This window comes from Cricetulus griseus, chromosome 2 (genome assembly GCF_003668045.3).
Source record: "Cricetulus griseus strain 17A/GY chromosome 2, alternate assembly CriGri-PICRH-1.0, whole genome shotgun sequence".
Taxonomy (NCBI): domain Eukaryota; kingdom Metazoa; phylum Chordata; class Mammalia; order Rodentia; family Cricetidae; genus Cricetulus; species Cricetulus griseus.
In genome coordinates this window covers 231445838-231461592 of record NC_048595.1, presented here as the reverse complement: position 1 = coordinate 231461592, position 15755 = coordinate 231445838, and the positions used below count along the sequence as shown (strand labels likewise).

Here is a 15755-nt window from a genome sequence, read left to right as displayed (position 1 = left end):
GTTATGAAGAAGAAAACAGCAAATCAACACAGAATTGGAAGTGTGTACATTAACCTCCCACATGTCAGCTTAATTCCCCCCCATGATGTATAAACACATCTCTAAATTGCTTTCCCTTCTACACAACAGTCAGTACCAAGAGCCAAAGTGTGTGTGATAGAGGGATGAGGAAAGACACACACAACAGAGAACCTGAAAGTATACATAACCATGGATTTACTAATGAACTTACATCCTTGAAAATTACCAATATGGTCTACCAGTGAGGCTAACTGTTTACAAATCCCCGAAAACTCAGCACAGCACAACAGATGGAACTATTTTGACTGGCCTCTAGCCACATCTAAGCCCGACATCATGGACACGCCCTGGGCAGGGCGGCGTAGCATGCGTGAAACCCTGAGCAGTTGGCCAACCTCAAATCCCAATCCCTGCCCCCTCTCCTCCCCTCCCCTTCTTCTCTGACTCAAAGAACAGCAACTCCCACATGCAACACAGCTTGGCTCCACAAGGCACAGGGCCACTGAAAACCATTTGCAATTGAGTATGATGAGCCATATCAGGACTGTGGAAGGTAGGCTTTGACTGGTCATTATAGCTCTTGCTCACATTGGTGAGTATGAAGAAACTACAAAAATAATACAGTTTCACTGTAAATATTCATCATGAAGTTGAACATGATTCCTTCTGAGGTTGGAGAAAGGAGACAGGAAGTGGGAACACTTTCTTACCACTCTGTTTCTTTTAAAGGTGACATATCCCACGGGAAAGACATTCACAGAAAAACTAAAGACAGAAAATTCTCTCTTTCTGGAACAAGTTTTGGAGAATCTGATTACACCTCCTGCCGCGCGCGGAGCGAGGTACTGCGCTTTGCCGAGGGCCGCTGCTATGATTAACGCCATTTGTCTGAATCATTATTCTGCACCTTGGTTCAGCAAACACTATGAGGATGGCACAGTAATAAATGACCGCAGGATTCTTCCCTGCTTTGGCCTCTTTTTATCTGCCACCTCTCTACCGTCAGCTCCATCTTTCTGAACCTCTCTGAATCCCCAAAAGGGACGGGGTGTCTATTTGTTTTCCACTAGGTTACCACTCTGTCTATTGTTGTTTGCACTAAAGGGTACAAATTCAATTCATTCTTGTGACATAAAAGCACTGATACAGTAAATTTTTTGCCCAGGAGAAAACAAAAACAAAGTTGCTGAATATCAAATAAGGTTTGAAGCACTGGCATATATGTGAAGAGGCCTTCTGAATGGTCTTCGTTAGCTAATGGTATTTTCCCCCACGTGTCTGGTGTTGATAAGGACACTCAGAAAGTCCAACACAGACAAAGCATTCCCACGACTGTGCAGGACAAAGGCTAATAATACTAGCAAGCCAGTGTGAGTGCAGGCCGGGACTCTACATTCACTCAAATAAGAGAAGACTGGAAGTAACTACAGGGGTAACAGTCCACACAAGTTCACCTTTCCCACCCCAGAGGTGGAACAATTGGTAGCGGCTGCTGGGGGAGGAAGAGTGCTTTCTTCAGGGAGGTGGTCTTTACCATACACATAATAAATGACACTGGCTGGACTCAATAGCATATATATAATCATATAAATATACATACATATATATTTAAAGAAGAGATCATGAAGTTGGGAAAGGGTTATTGTGGGTGGGGATCTGGGAGCAGTTGGAGGAAGGAAGTGAAAAGTGGGTATGATCAAAACACATTGTATAGATGTATGAAATCCTCAAAAAATAGATAAAAGCATATTAAAAATTGCAGCCTTTGAGTAATTTAAGCATGAAAACATTGAGAGCTTCTCTTCTGTATGCTGTTGGTGGCTAAGTAAATTCTTATACCCATTATGCAGATAGATAGCAGGGTTCTTCAGAGATCTAGAGGTCCACTACTGGGTATACCTAAAGCGATTAAACCAGTATACCAAAGATTCCTTTGTACTTGCATATGTATTGTGCATTATTCACAATGGCCAAGAAATGGAAACAAGCTAGATGCTCATCACCTGACGAACTGGGTAAAAAATCGTGGTACACATACACAATGGAATACCAAAGCCATCCAAAGAACCAAGTCCTGTCATGTGTGAAAACAAGGCTGAAGGTGGAGATCACGACTAAGTGATGGCTTTAGCACTGTGTAAAGCACAGTGAGGAGTGTGGTGGCTGTAAGATGTTGTGGGTGGTGGGCGTGGGCAGGACATGGAATGGTTGACCAATGAATACTAAGTTAAGGCTAGAATGGGAATAAGAATTCCTGTTTGCTACTACGCCAACAGCCTGACTATAGCCAAGGAAAGCGTACTATATCTTTTTAAAGTTAGAACTATCGTTGACATTGAAGATGACTAATGTTTGAGGAGATGTGGATGTTTTTTAACATATCAGATGCCTACAAAACACCAAGGAATTCTGTGAGAATCACACTCGTGAGCTGTAGTGAGCAGCTAACGAAAACAAAAGAGAAATGAGAGTAAAGCAGTTGAGAACAGCTGGCAGCTGGATCTCTATAGGTCTGCTTCCACACAGCTCCCTTCCTCAGTTCTGGGGATGGGGATTGGTATCTACGTCACTGCATCTGAATGCACCCTTTGGATGTCTCTGCACACAAGACATGCTCTGTGAGACCTTAGGGTGGCAACAGAAGGTTCATGGCAGCATTTAGAGGGAGATTCTACCAGTTATTACTTCAGTTCTGGCTTTCACTATGGAATTTCATGCTCTAAAACATGTGAACATGCCATCTATGGGAGAAGTTAGGCTATGTAAATGTCATCACAGAGCTTGCTTAGCCGTAACTTTCCTTTGCCAAGGGTAACACGTTTTCCTAGCGGGGCTGCTAAAAAGTGCCAAATACTGCAAACCCTGAAGAATATTGCCAAGTACCTTCTAACTCTGGGTCCAAGCCTTAACAAATGCTTAGCACAAAATGAATCTGAAATCCAGTAATTGCTCACAGTTCTTGGAACATTACCTTGTGTACTACTTTGGTTATTATGGAAATATCTATACTCGTGCCAGAAGTTAAGAAGTTATCACGTGAGAATCACTGGCTAATCTAGCCTGTGCTAAGATGGATTTTTAATGAAAGTTTAATGAATGATAAATACTCATTTCTTGATAAATGTTTAATTATGCCAATAATTACCAACTGCTGAAAACTACTGTTGTGTTAATAATGGCATCCTAGTACACATGCAGTTCCATGAGTCACGGTGCTGTTAAAGATCAGAACTCCATCTGTCTATGCAAACTAGCAAAACAAAAGTCTAATTAATATTTTGATCGATTTTCTCCACACTCTGAGTGTCCTGGTCTTTTAAAAAGAGAACCCATTTTCTCTCCCATGAGAAAAGGTAAGAAAAACTGCAGAGCCACTCTGGGGTCAGCATGTGCCAAAATCAGTCAAACAAAAAATAACCAAAAATGGAAACGTGAACATCACTGAGATCCATTGATTAAATTACTTCTCCCCATTATCATTCTGACGACTGCTTTCATATGATCTGAAGCTATGTTTAAATGCCGGCCCTCACACCATTCGACAGCATAGGAACCTCAGCTTCCCCTACTAGCTTGCTTGCCCTGCCCCTTAAGACGAGACCTGTAGTTTTTTCTGTTCTTACATGCACGTGCAGCCTTGAGGAATCATGAAGTGCCCCATCTATACCTGGCAATGTCACCTTCCAGGTCAGCGAACCAGGGTTCTAGACTCAAACATGTTGAATATCTGAGGGGTCATTGATGATGGCAAAGCGCTCAAGAGAAGACAAGTGCCAGTAGTTTGGGTACAGGGGACAGACTCTTTTCTTTGGTAGCAGTCATGTAAACCACTAAGCTCCCATGTGTAGGGATTTAGAGAGTGTTGTGGCAGGGTAAGAAGGGAAGTCATTTAAATGACTTTTCTTTTCAGTATCTTATCAGGCCACAGAAATTAAAACCATATGGCATATAATAACAGGTACTAGGCTAGCATTCTATATTTTTGATAGTCCACATTTTGAAAGCCACTCAAATTATGTAGATAATTCCCAATGGAATCTTTTTAAGTCTCAATTTAACCCACAGTGTGATTTGTGGATATATAATCTCAATTCCTTGGACAATCATATATAATAAGAACATACCATATTTATAATACTACGTCACCTTTTCCAATAGGCAGAACAAGATCTAATATACAGTCATGAATGCTGCTGCTAGCAGCTATTAAGTCCCATGAAGTTCACAGGTTAAAAAAAATTCTTAATTTGCAACACAAAAATTTGTATTTCAGGTATAATAATGAACTTGGCATAAACACATTTTTCTGTCTATAATATCCTTCTAAAAATGTGCTTTCATTAAGATTTATTTAGTATGTTTATATGTGAAAGGTTCAGGCATTATGCTGGCTTGCTCCTGTTACCTGGTGGTATCCTGGTCAGCCCAGGGTTCCAGGGGAACTAAGTCTGCACGCAGGTGCAGAAGACCCCTTTAAAAGACAGATCCCTGCCCATTTACCCATTCTCTACACTTCTCTCTCTTCCTCTCTCTACACTCTCTACTCTTCTCTCTGCTTCTGCTCTTCTCTCTGTCTTTCTCTGCCTCTCTATGGCGACCGGTCATGGCGGTCAGCCATTACCCCTGTTTCTCTTCTCTCTCAGTCTCCCTACTCTGCCGGGCCTAATAATCAATTGGTTAACATGTCTCATCCACCTCTCTTTTCTTCTTTATCTTCAATTTAAACAAAAATTTAACAATATGCATCATCTATGTGCAGTTACTGTTGGAGGCCAGAGGGTAACAGATCTTCTGGAATTGAAGTTACAGATAGCTGCAAACTATCACGTAGGTGCTGGGAACTAATGCTGGGTCCTCTTCAAGAGCAGCAAGTGTACTTAACTGCAGAGCAATCTCTTTCCAGCTCACCATGTGACTCAAAATCAAACCTTACTCCAAGAACTAACACTTATTCTATATAATTTTTATCTGACAAAGTCATCTTTAGAAAAGCTTTTCAATGTTTCATTGTTTCCATTTGCATATACAGGAACATCCTTGGTGAATTTAGGACACAAATATATCATACTGTTCCTTTAAAGAGAAAACTTTATTGCAAGAAGTCATTCTAACTTTTATATCTTATTACACACTTGGAGTCTGCAACTGTTTTCTGTACTACAGTCACAACTGCAAGACATTTTAAAGTTTGTTTTCAGTGTATTCATGCATGTATTCATCCATGCTATGGCCTGGCAAGATACTGAGAGGCAAGGATTAAATGCACAGACAACATGTCCAGCTCAGTTTTCCCTCCCCTCTATGGTCTGCCCAAAGGTGCAACAAACCACAAAACATTCTGAGCTCTCTCTCCCACCAAGGGTGAGAGATGGGGATCAGTCTCTGAATGCTGGCAAACATGGCATCCCATATACAAGGTGACAGACATGGTATACATGTATGCAGAAAGAAAATCTGCTCTGCTTTGAGTAGGAGCTGCCAGTTCCCAACTTACTTTGTGGAGAGAGAAGAAATACAGAAGGAAAATGACCAGAATATTGATAGCTGTTGCCCCTTCAAAACCAAGCTGGACATACTACAACTTGGGATTATTTAGATATTTTCCAGACTGGGAGGCATGATCTTTTTATATAACATCTGAGATTCAGCATGTTTTGGTGTCTTTACGAGCACAGGGTAAATACATGAACAAACAAGGAGAACACAGACAGAGTGGAATTTTAGCCACAGACCTCAGGAAGCAAAGCAAAAGTGGCCTTGTATACTTGAAATAGGCCAGTCTTATAGTAATAACTAAGAAAATAACTGTTCATTTACAAGCAACTGTGACACACCTGAAAGCGCAGCAGGGGAAGATGGACTGACTGATTTTCAAGGGCAGAGGACCTGTTTTCCAGTTACTCTGCTACAGACAGCCTTGCTCATGGGGCATGGAGTGTGGCCACCAGGCAAACAGCCGGTACCTAAGAACACCCTCTCTTAGCAGAGACTATCCTGCTCTTTGGCTCTCAACTTCATTCTGTAGCGGCAGCAGCTCTTTATGGGAAGGCACACATCTGTTCCCAAGTAGGCATCTGGCTGTTTCTGTATACTGTAGTGCAGGTTTAAAACACCTATCTCTTGCCTGTTAAGAGCTGGACTGTGTCTTCACAAATTCAATGCCAATTTCTAACACCCACAACTTGAAAATGTGCTTGTACTTGGAGATAAGGTCTTAAAGAGGCAGTGGAGGTAGAATTCGGCCATTAGGAAGTCTGGAAGTGCTCTAAGAGCAGCCACTGAGCACTCTGACTTTACCCTCACCTTCCTCACCTTTCAGCTGCATCTGCTCCCCTCCTCCTGTCTCATCGACCATCCCTTACTTTCCTGTAGCTGCTCAATGTTCTTGGGCTGACTGAACATTTGGGTCCTCAGGGTTCAACCTGGACCCACAACTGCTATCACGTCCCCCAGCTCCACCTCCGCCCCACCCAGTGACCACCATCCCCAATCAGAGAACACAACAAGAGAGAGATGAAAACCCCTCACTCAAGATGAAACCCTAGCATCCATACATGCTTACATTACCTCCACCAACAACCAGGCCACACATTGTTTGTCCTGCACTCTGTCTCTGCTTGGTCTCTATGTTACAGCCTTCTTCTGAATCACCTGTGTCCTTGCTCATAAGGGGCTGACATTCCTGTAGGAAGGCAGTAACTGAGGAACACAGCCCAGAGATCTCTGCTATACCGTCCCGAGGGGTAATGCCAACGGAAACCAACTCTTCACTCTTGGTATTCTTTGTCCTTGTCTAAGAGCACTGTTTCATTCCAATAAGGACCTGCTCAGTGTCAGGGTTAACAAGATCAAATGGATTTGGGTAAATACTTTTTGACACCCATTGTGCATTACAATATATTAAAATACTTTTTCACTGCCTTTTCTCTTTTTCCAGTAGAATGTTGTTGCATTTTCTGTTTGGGCAAGACAAGACAAAATTGCTTGCTTCCCTCACAGCCCATCTGTTTTTTTTTTTTTTTTTTTTTTTTTTTTTTTTTTTTTTTTTTCCTAGAGCTGCTTGTGAGACAACACTTAAAAAAAGAGACATGCTATTTGCAGTGGATGTTAATGCACTTACGACTGTTATTTACAACTAACTGAAAGCCTTACACATCTCACCAACCACAGGATAATCACTCTCTACTGAACAATGCAACTGGAAAATGAACTATTTGAAATAGGTCCAGTTTCTGCTAAGACCTCATTTAGGAGGCCAAAGGGGTATAGATGTCCTAGGCAACATAATGGCTAACTATTGTGTTCCAAAGATGACAAAGTTGCTGAAGATATCAGGGCATCTGTATCATTACAGCACTACAGTAACTGAGCATTCTGATCTGGAAGCAGCCATTTTTTTAAAAGTACTCATCTCACATTAGGGAAAATCTCTAAAGGACTTACTTTTGCAGAACAAAATCGTCAAATACCTTTGGAGAGCAACAAGGGGTAAAGAGGAGGGAAAACAGTGGCTAAGAGGGCAAAACAAGATGTTCTACACACTGCACAGAACGGCACCTTCAAACTCCACTCAGAGCAGACCACATTTATAACCCTATGCTGATATTCAAATTTTCTGTCTTAAGCTAAAGAAAGATTGAATACCCTGCTGTTGTGTGGCCAAGATTGAAGAGGTGTCTCACTGACATTGTTCAAAGTTTATGAAAATATATGAATGCTCAAATGTCATTGGCTTTGCGCCTCCAACAGACTGTGGTTTTATGAGGAATCAGTCTTTTAATCAAAATGATTGAATACCTTAAGGTCGGATCCAAAGATATCAGTTAATATCTAGAAACGTGCTATTTCTGCAAACTTTGCCAAGCTGTACATATTGTGGTGCATTTTAAAGTGTTAATTTGTGCATTCCATATTGAAAATTGATCTTGAGTTTTAGCTTTTTGTCAAGCAAAAACATATGGTTACAAGCTCTATGCATTTTACGTGATGGCTGTTGAAACTGTCACATGTGCAAACTTGATAACCGATGTGACACATACGCAAATAATTTGCTTGTTTAGTAACAATTCAAAGATTCATTATTCATGCAAACACACATTTTTAAAAATGATCAGATGGAAATAGTCTCCGTTTTGTACAACCTAGTCTGGTTGGTGTGCAAACTCAGATAAAATAAAGCTGGAAACTAAGTGGTATTAAACAAATCCAAGAATATGGATATTTTCAGATAATTATTGAACCAGATGGTGTTTTTTGTTAATTCTGCCATCAGTCTGAGAACTTGATGTCTTACATCTGCACTTGGTAAAATAAATTTTACCACTGACATTACTTCAGTTTCCTTAAAATACCAACATCAGTTTTAAACTTAGATTTGCAAGCATCTGTGACAATGTGTCCCTATGAGATGAAGTTATTGGATATAATTCCTTTAAAAATACACACCATTACACAGGATTTCAGATTTATTATTCTTTAAATTTTCAGTTGGACTGTGTAGTTACAAATGCGACAACAATCTGTGAGTACATCTGAAAATGAGCATGGTGGTAACAGGTTATAAGAAGCATGTGCTCATCTGGGGACAAGATCTTGGGATTTCACATTGCACTGTTTCACTGTCTTGACAAAACTGGAAAAGGCAGCACATCTTTTATTTCGTGTATACTTTAGGTAAAAGTTCTACATTGTATGATTAAAGGACAGAAACATATGATGAATTAATCAAAAGACATAGATGATAAAGGAATTTTCCCTGAAAATAAGTTAACCGACACCAAAAGAATTCTTCATTACTGCTCAAGTACTCTGGCCCTGGTACCCCAAGGACAGGCCTTCTACTACAGTGTCAGGATCCCAGCCTACAAGCTTCAGGATCCTCTGTGAAGTCTCCTGGAGTCCTTACCTGAATAGATGTCCTAGGCAACATAATGACTAACTATTATGTTCAAAAGATGACAAAGTTGCTGAAGAAGTATCAGGGCATCTGTATCATCACAGCACTCGAGTAACCAAGCATTCTGATCTGGAAGTAGCTATTTTTAAAAATACCCATATTACATTAGGGGAAATCTCCAAAGGACAAATGAAGTGCTTCTCACACCAGCCTCTATGGCAGAAGGGGAAGGACGCAGACAGACTCATTCTACAGAGCCAGGGATGTCCTAATAAACTAGCAGTGTAACGAAAAGAACATTATACACCCCCACTCATCATTAACAGAGAATGAGAGATTCACACTAGAAGACTTAAACCAAATTCTACAGTTCATTACAAAGACGATACTCCATTATATACTCCAAGAATGCAAGGATGACCTTGCATAAACAATTCACAAACATACTACATCCCACAAATATAGCCAGCATGAAGAAAACACATAATGGTCTCAGGAGAAATATAAATATCATAGACTTTCTCTCATATCTTGACTCTGCCTGCCTGCCTGTCCATCCACCCAGAGTGGAGGGTGCTAACTGGGAGGAGGAAAGAGACCAGTCGAAAGGTGCAAGGGTGACAATAGAGGGCATTGGGGACAAATATAAACAAAGTACAGTGACACAGTCTTATGAAAATGTAATAAAGAAACAATGTTTTTTTTTGTATGTTGACTTAAAAGACATTCTCCCTCCCATACCCATTACTTTATCTTTTGTTCTGTCAATTATGACAGTTTTTCACAGATGTTATTTGTCAGAAAATGGATAGAGCTGGACATCATTTGTGTTAAGTGACATTACATCAAATTCAAGTAAATATGTTTTCTCTTGTACAAAGAATCTAAATTTAATTCTTCCCCCCATAGAAATGTCATACATACGTGGGTGTGGTGTGGTGTGGTGTGGTGTGTGTGTGTGTGTGTGTGTGTGTGTGTGTGTGACATGAAAATAGAAGGGGGCTATTTCAGGAGAAAGGGATTGAAGGGAACAGGCTACTACTACTATTACTACTGCAATTACTACTACCATTACTAGTACTATTGTTACTGCTACCACTACTAGTACTATTATTACTACTACCATTACTAGTACTATTATTAATGCTACCACTACACTACACACACACACACACACACACACACACACACACACACACACACACACACACAAACTAGTATATTTCAGCCACACCAATTCTCCACCCAGATTCAATGGGCCTTTAATCCTACAAGGCAGGGACTCATGGGATTTTGAAAAATAAGTCTTACATATTCTCTGATGACACATAACACACAAAATTAGCTCTTAAAGAAAAACACCAGCTACTACTTCCTGCAAATTTACTAAATAACCCAGCAGGTGCAGAGAGTACTGATGATGTGGTTATATGAGCACTAAACCAAAATAAAAATATGGGTCTAATATCATGAGGGCTGAAATGTAGTTCTTGTCAACTTCGGGCTGTTGAATACTTTCTTTAAGCTGACGTATAAAAAGGTTTCTAAAACACACCTAGCTAAGACTATCAGTGTACAGTGTGTTCTATTTCTGGTGGGTAGATGCCAGTAAAAGTTATACAACAGAACAAGTGCTTTCATTTATCTCTCTTCCTGGTATTCTCAGGAAGGTAAAATCCTCTAAAGCTTGTCACATTATAGAAACATGTCTCCTTAAAAAAAACAAAACAAAACAAAACAAAAAACCAAAAAAAAAACCCAAATGGAATTCTAATAATTGATAAGACAGATGTAATGTGTGTATGGTTATTTTTGTTTGTTTGTTTGGGGGAGTACTCTTTTGATGAAAACTATAGTGGTAAATTAGGAGATATTCTGTGTTGTTCTACCAGAGCCAGTGTTTTTCTGTCACCTATCATTAGTCACTATGAAATTCTACAAATGATCCATAAAGAAAAAATATATATAAACTCTTCATTCTGATCACTGAATTCTGTAGGCATGTCTGCATTGTGTTCACTGTGTGTACTGGAGCACATCTCATTTTTTCAGAAATAATGTGGGTATGTTGGAGCATTTCATGTCCTATAGTTTATTCTGTGTCATCTCATTTGTCTGCACATGTCTGTGAGCACCATGTCTCGTAGATGTGAACATCTACACACAGAATCCAAGGATGACCTGATACACAACAGAGACTTCATGAAAATGCTCATAATTGTTACACCCACTTTTATTGATTTTTTTAAGCTAAAATATTTACGGCCTGTATTTCTACTTTAAAAATCTATTCTTCAGATCTCCCAGACTACATAAAAACATTTCAGAAGTTATATTTCTCTCAGACTATTCTGAATAACGGCAAAAGCAAAAGATGAATACTTTAGTTCTCTCAAACAAATCAGCTTGCTTATAGAATATAAAACAGAAAAGGGTAATCAACTATCTAGGCATCAAGAGTACATTCAGGGTCCATCAATTCCGAGGTATAATGTGTGCCCCTGTTCATGCTGTTTGAACCAGGGTGAAATGTCTGAACACAGCGGAGTCAACTGGCTCTCATCTGTACAGCCTCACCAGTTTCTCGACTTTTAAATTACTATATTGGGTACACCTGTCTTACCATAGCACACAGGTGGAGACTAGAGAACAACTAGAGCAGGTTCTTTCCTTCCTGTGTCTCAGGATTGTGTGGCAAACACCTTTCCTTTAATAATCACCTTGATAGTCCAATTCCTTGAGATTTTAAGGAGAAAAACAAAATACTATCCATACATAAATTATCTTAAATTCTCTTTCAATTTAAAAGAAAACAAGTAGAGTTGCTTTTAACCTATCTTGTCTAATGAAGACATAGCAGCACATATCCCACGCATCTACAATATATTGGACTACAGTCACCGCATTTCATCTTTGCTGGTTTAGAAATCTTCAGATGAAGTAAGAATCTGGCCATATAAGAAGAATGAATGACAAGAGCAGAATCACTTGTCTGGAAGCAAAGCCCTGATTTGGTTAAGTATATGCAGTGGCGTGCATGTTTGCTAAAAGCAAGCTTTCAAGATGATTTGACCTTCAAGAAGGTGGCAGAGATGACCTACACTGAAGAACTAGGCTGAGGGCACTTAGTGTCAGTCAGAAGCTGAGAAAGAGACAGGTGGTCACTCCAGAACGGAAGAAAGAGTAAAAGCTGCATATTTGGAACTTTAAACCCCAGAGGAAGTTTACTTGGTGCACAGGTATTTCACCTGGCAGGTGAAAGCATGACGTCTTGATATTGAGGGTCAAAGTAGAAAGCATATCTTAAAACAATCAATTTAAAGGCATATACTTGTGATTACAGAAAGAAAGGAGCCAGGAAATCCTAGGAGTCAAAAATAGGAAAACAACTAGTACCCTTCACTTTTCTTTCTTTCATCCTTCCTTCCCTCATTCCTTTTTCCCTCCCTCACTCTGTATCTTTTTAAAGAAATTATATAGAAAAAATTTTATTGAAGTACTTTGGGGGTCCCAGAGAGGTCCCAAGGGAACTGGGCGCATGCTGGTTATGGTGCTTGGCTCTACCCTCGAAATCTACTAGTATGGCTTATGCTTCTGGACGACGATGCCAGTTCCCCCAGTTATCACACTTTGCTACATGAGGATGCCTCTGTTTTCACCTTGTGTGGTGGGCACAGATCCAGAGCGTTCTGTGGTCAACTAAGCCACATGTGATTTTCTTTTAGGCAAAGCCTTCTAGAGACTTTTCTTAGTGAAGCATAAAGAAGGGGAGAGGTGTGCTTGAAGTGAGCAGGGCTTCTCTACTGAAGTTAAATTCGTCATTAAAAGTACAAAAACAAAACAAAACAAAACAAAAGAATACAACACAACAACAACAAACCTACAAAAAAAAAAAAAAAAAAAAAACCCGAGTTTTGGCTTACTAAACACGGATGCCCAATTCCTGCTCTGAAGCATCACAGCTTCTCTAAGACAGAAAAAACAAGTTCCCCTTAGAAGCCACTTGAATCTACACCAAATACTTTCTAAACTTGCTCACATGTCACATGTCCACTTTTCTTTTTGAATCAGGCATTGGATGTGCATCCTGGTTGCCACAATAGATACTCAGCACAGTGCCAAGTGTGTACCAAGTTACAGACTAAACCCAGCAAGCACTAAGGACACAAGTTTCTCACGCTGGGCATCAGGCACCATTTCTTTTACTTCGCAGAACTATGGGTTGTATGTTATCTTCACAGTGACAAGACAATGTGCCAGATCTGGGAGAGCCACATAATACAAATGATTAAAAAATAACCGCCCAATCCTGAAATCCATCACAACCTGGTAGTTTAACTCAGAAAAATGTATGCATTTAAGTGCACAAAAATTTATCTTAATGAGTAAACTAGCCACACAGTATAAGGTATCTGGGCCCCACTTTTACTTTGTGTGACACTGAATCACCAAACAGTAACTTATTGCAGTTTTATTTTCCTTATAGTGCTTTGTGCAGAGATTTCAGAGTGCCCATGTCTACTGAGATGCAGCTTCCACCCTTTCTATGATCAGTAATCTAAGTCATGCTCTTAGAGTTTTGGACATTGAAGTTACTGCTAAGAACCTTGTGCACAGTGGAGAAAAAAAGCTGGAAATCAAAATGTTGGAGGTACAAATGATACACACCACATAGCCCAATCACAGAGCCTAGGTCCCCTTTGTCTGTGCTCCCAGTCCACATACCCAGTGCTCTGATGGTCTCTGAAAGACAGTCACACCCCTCAAGCATACAGAAATGGGCTTATAGCACAGGTGCCCAAGACACTACAAAAACAGAAAGTATTTCGAAATGAGAGCTCAAGTGTCCTGTGAAGCAAATGAACACAGTGACAGAGATTTGGATTTACTTGTGACACTGACCAAACTGGCCTTTGAGTGGTGTCTCCTTACCCACAAAATATTTAAATACAAAGTGTGAATTCGAATTCCACTATCCTGGATGACTATGTATATAAATTTTAATAGGCTAATAAGAACATTGGACATTTTTCCCAGACAAAGTCATTTTGTAATTGTGCAGATTTTTTAGTGAAGATACTCCAAACATCTGTCCCTATAACTTAGCCTTTCCAAAGTAGAATCATGATGCATGTTAAGAGATTAAAAACAATACTACTCAAGTTTGACATTTAAAAAACACCAAGATAAAAACTAAATCCTAAGCTGGGAGGTGGTGGCACACACCTTTAGTCCCAGCATTTGGGAGGCAGAAGCAAGTGGATCTCTGTGAGTTTGAGGCCAGCCTGGTCTACAGTTTCAGGACAGCCAGAGCTACACAGAGAAACCCTGTCTTGAAAAACAAAACAAAACAACCCAAACTGAATCCTATATTAATGGTTTCATTCAATGTAATTCATCAAATACTGATAATTATTTTATTAATATGAGAATAATATTCCTACTACTTACTATTCTCTGAGATCCAGGTTGTTTGTAAATAGAGATACTTACACATGCAGTAATAATTTTACACAGCATTGCTTGTGGTGGCAATAAAGAGAAACAACCCAAAAGTACACGAGAGAGAGAGAGAGAGAGAGAGAGAGAGAGAGAGAGAGAGAGAGAGAGAGGGGTGGGAGAGAGAGAGAGGTGGGACAGAGAGAGAGAGAGAGAGAGAGAGAGAGAGAGAGAGAGAGAGAGAGAGAGAGAGAGAGAGCGCACTGGGGTGAATGGGGTAGATGGCCACTCAATGGTATCCCATATACTCACTCAGATAAGTCAGATCTGTATCTATTATTAGACAGGAAAGTACACTACGGAAGTGGACAGCATTGATCCTTCCCTCAGGGAAATTTCTCAGAGCCACAGGCTCTTTGTCTATCCAAGGAGGTAAGAGGCATGTCCTGTGATCAGCTGGAATCTGCAGGGAGCCTATGGCTTTACTAGCTTCTTCATTATTGTGCTTATGTTGTTCTACTTGGCTATAATAATTCCATCATTACTTTGGTAAACTTAAACTCTCAAAGAAAGAAAATAAAACTAAGCTCAGACCAAGAATGACAAAGGTTCATGAATGAGATTCCAATTTTGAACCCAATAATTTCACACAGGTTTTCAGGGGCATCTTTGCTCCCAAGTTTCTTACAGCTTGAAAAAGCAAAACAGATGAAGAGTTTATTTGAGATGGTTCAGGGATGCTGCATTTTTTTTTTTTTAATGGGGATTTGACTGCCCTGGACAAGGTGCCATTCTTTCGACAGTATTAGACAGCAGTGTTCATAGATTTAAGACTCATTTCCCATCCAAACATGTGCTTCTTATGTAGCACAATGTATTTAATTTCTCAGGTGGAACAAGATGATGTCAGGGGCTCTTTCTTCTGGTTCTATCACAGCCACACACCAAAGTCTCTGGGAAGTCTATGGTGCTTCTATGCAGCTATACAGACAAACACAGCTTGCCGATGGGTTGACATATGTACATGCCTATCTCACTATGCCTGATTGTGCATGCAGTGAAGAATAAAGGATCAGCACGGCTTTGTTCTTAACAGTCATAAAGTGCTAGAAAACTACAGTCAGACACTCGTCAGTTTTATGACAAATATTTCTCTTATACTTTTTGGGAATTAGGGTGTGTGAACACAGCTCTAGAGTGAGTTAACGATCTCATTTGTTCTACTAAGATGTAGCACAGTTCCATGCATACCCATTTCACCAGTTCACACTTCCCAGTCAGAAAGAACTACTGAGGCTACGTGGGACCAACCCTTCTCTCAGCAAATCTGAGAGACAGAAACAAGAACATGACTGGGGACCAGGGGAGAGAGATCATAGTTCATACCCGCAGCACAAAC

General features: G+C 40.1%; 1 protein-coding gene and 1 long non-coding RNA gene across 4 annotated transcripts in view; one reads left to right on the top strand and one right to left on the bottom strand.

Annotated features, from left to right (window-relative positions):
• The window catches only part of Znf407 (zinc finger protein 407), a 379395-nt gene that overhangs the window by 30488 nt on the left and 333152 nt on the right, over positions 1-15755 (bottom strand). The window lies entirely within an intron of this gene.
• Positions 415-984, top strand: LOC118237938. The gene is made up of 2 exons (XR_004768382.1): positions 415-574; positions 751-984. It is a non-coding gene; the product is annotated as an uncharacterized LOC118237938 (long non-coding RNA).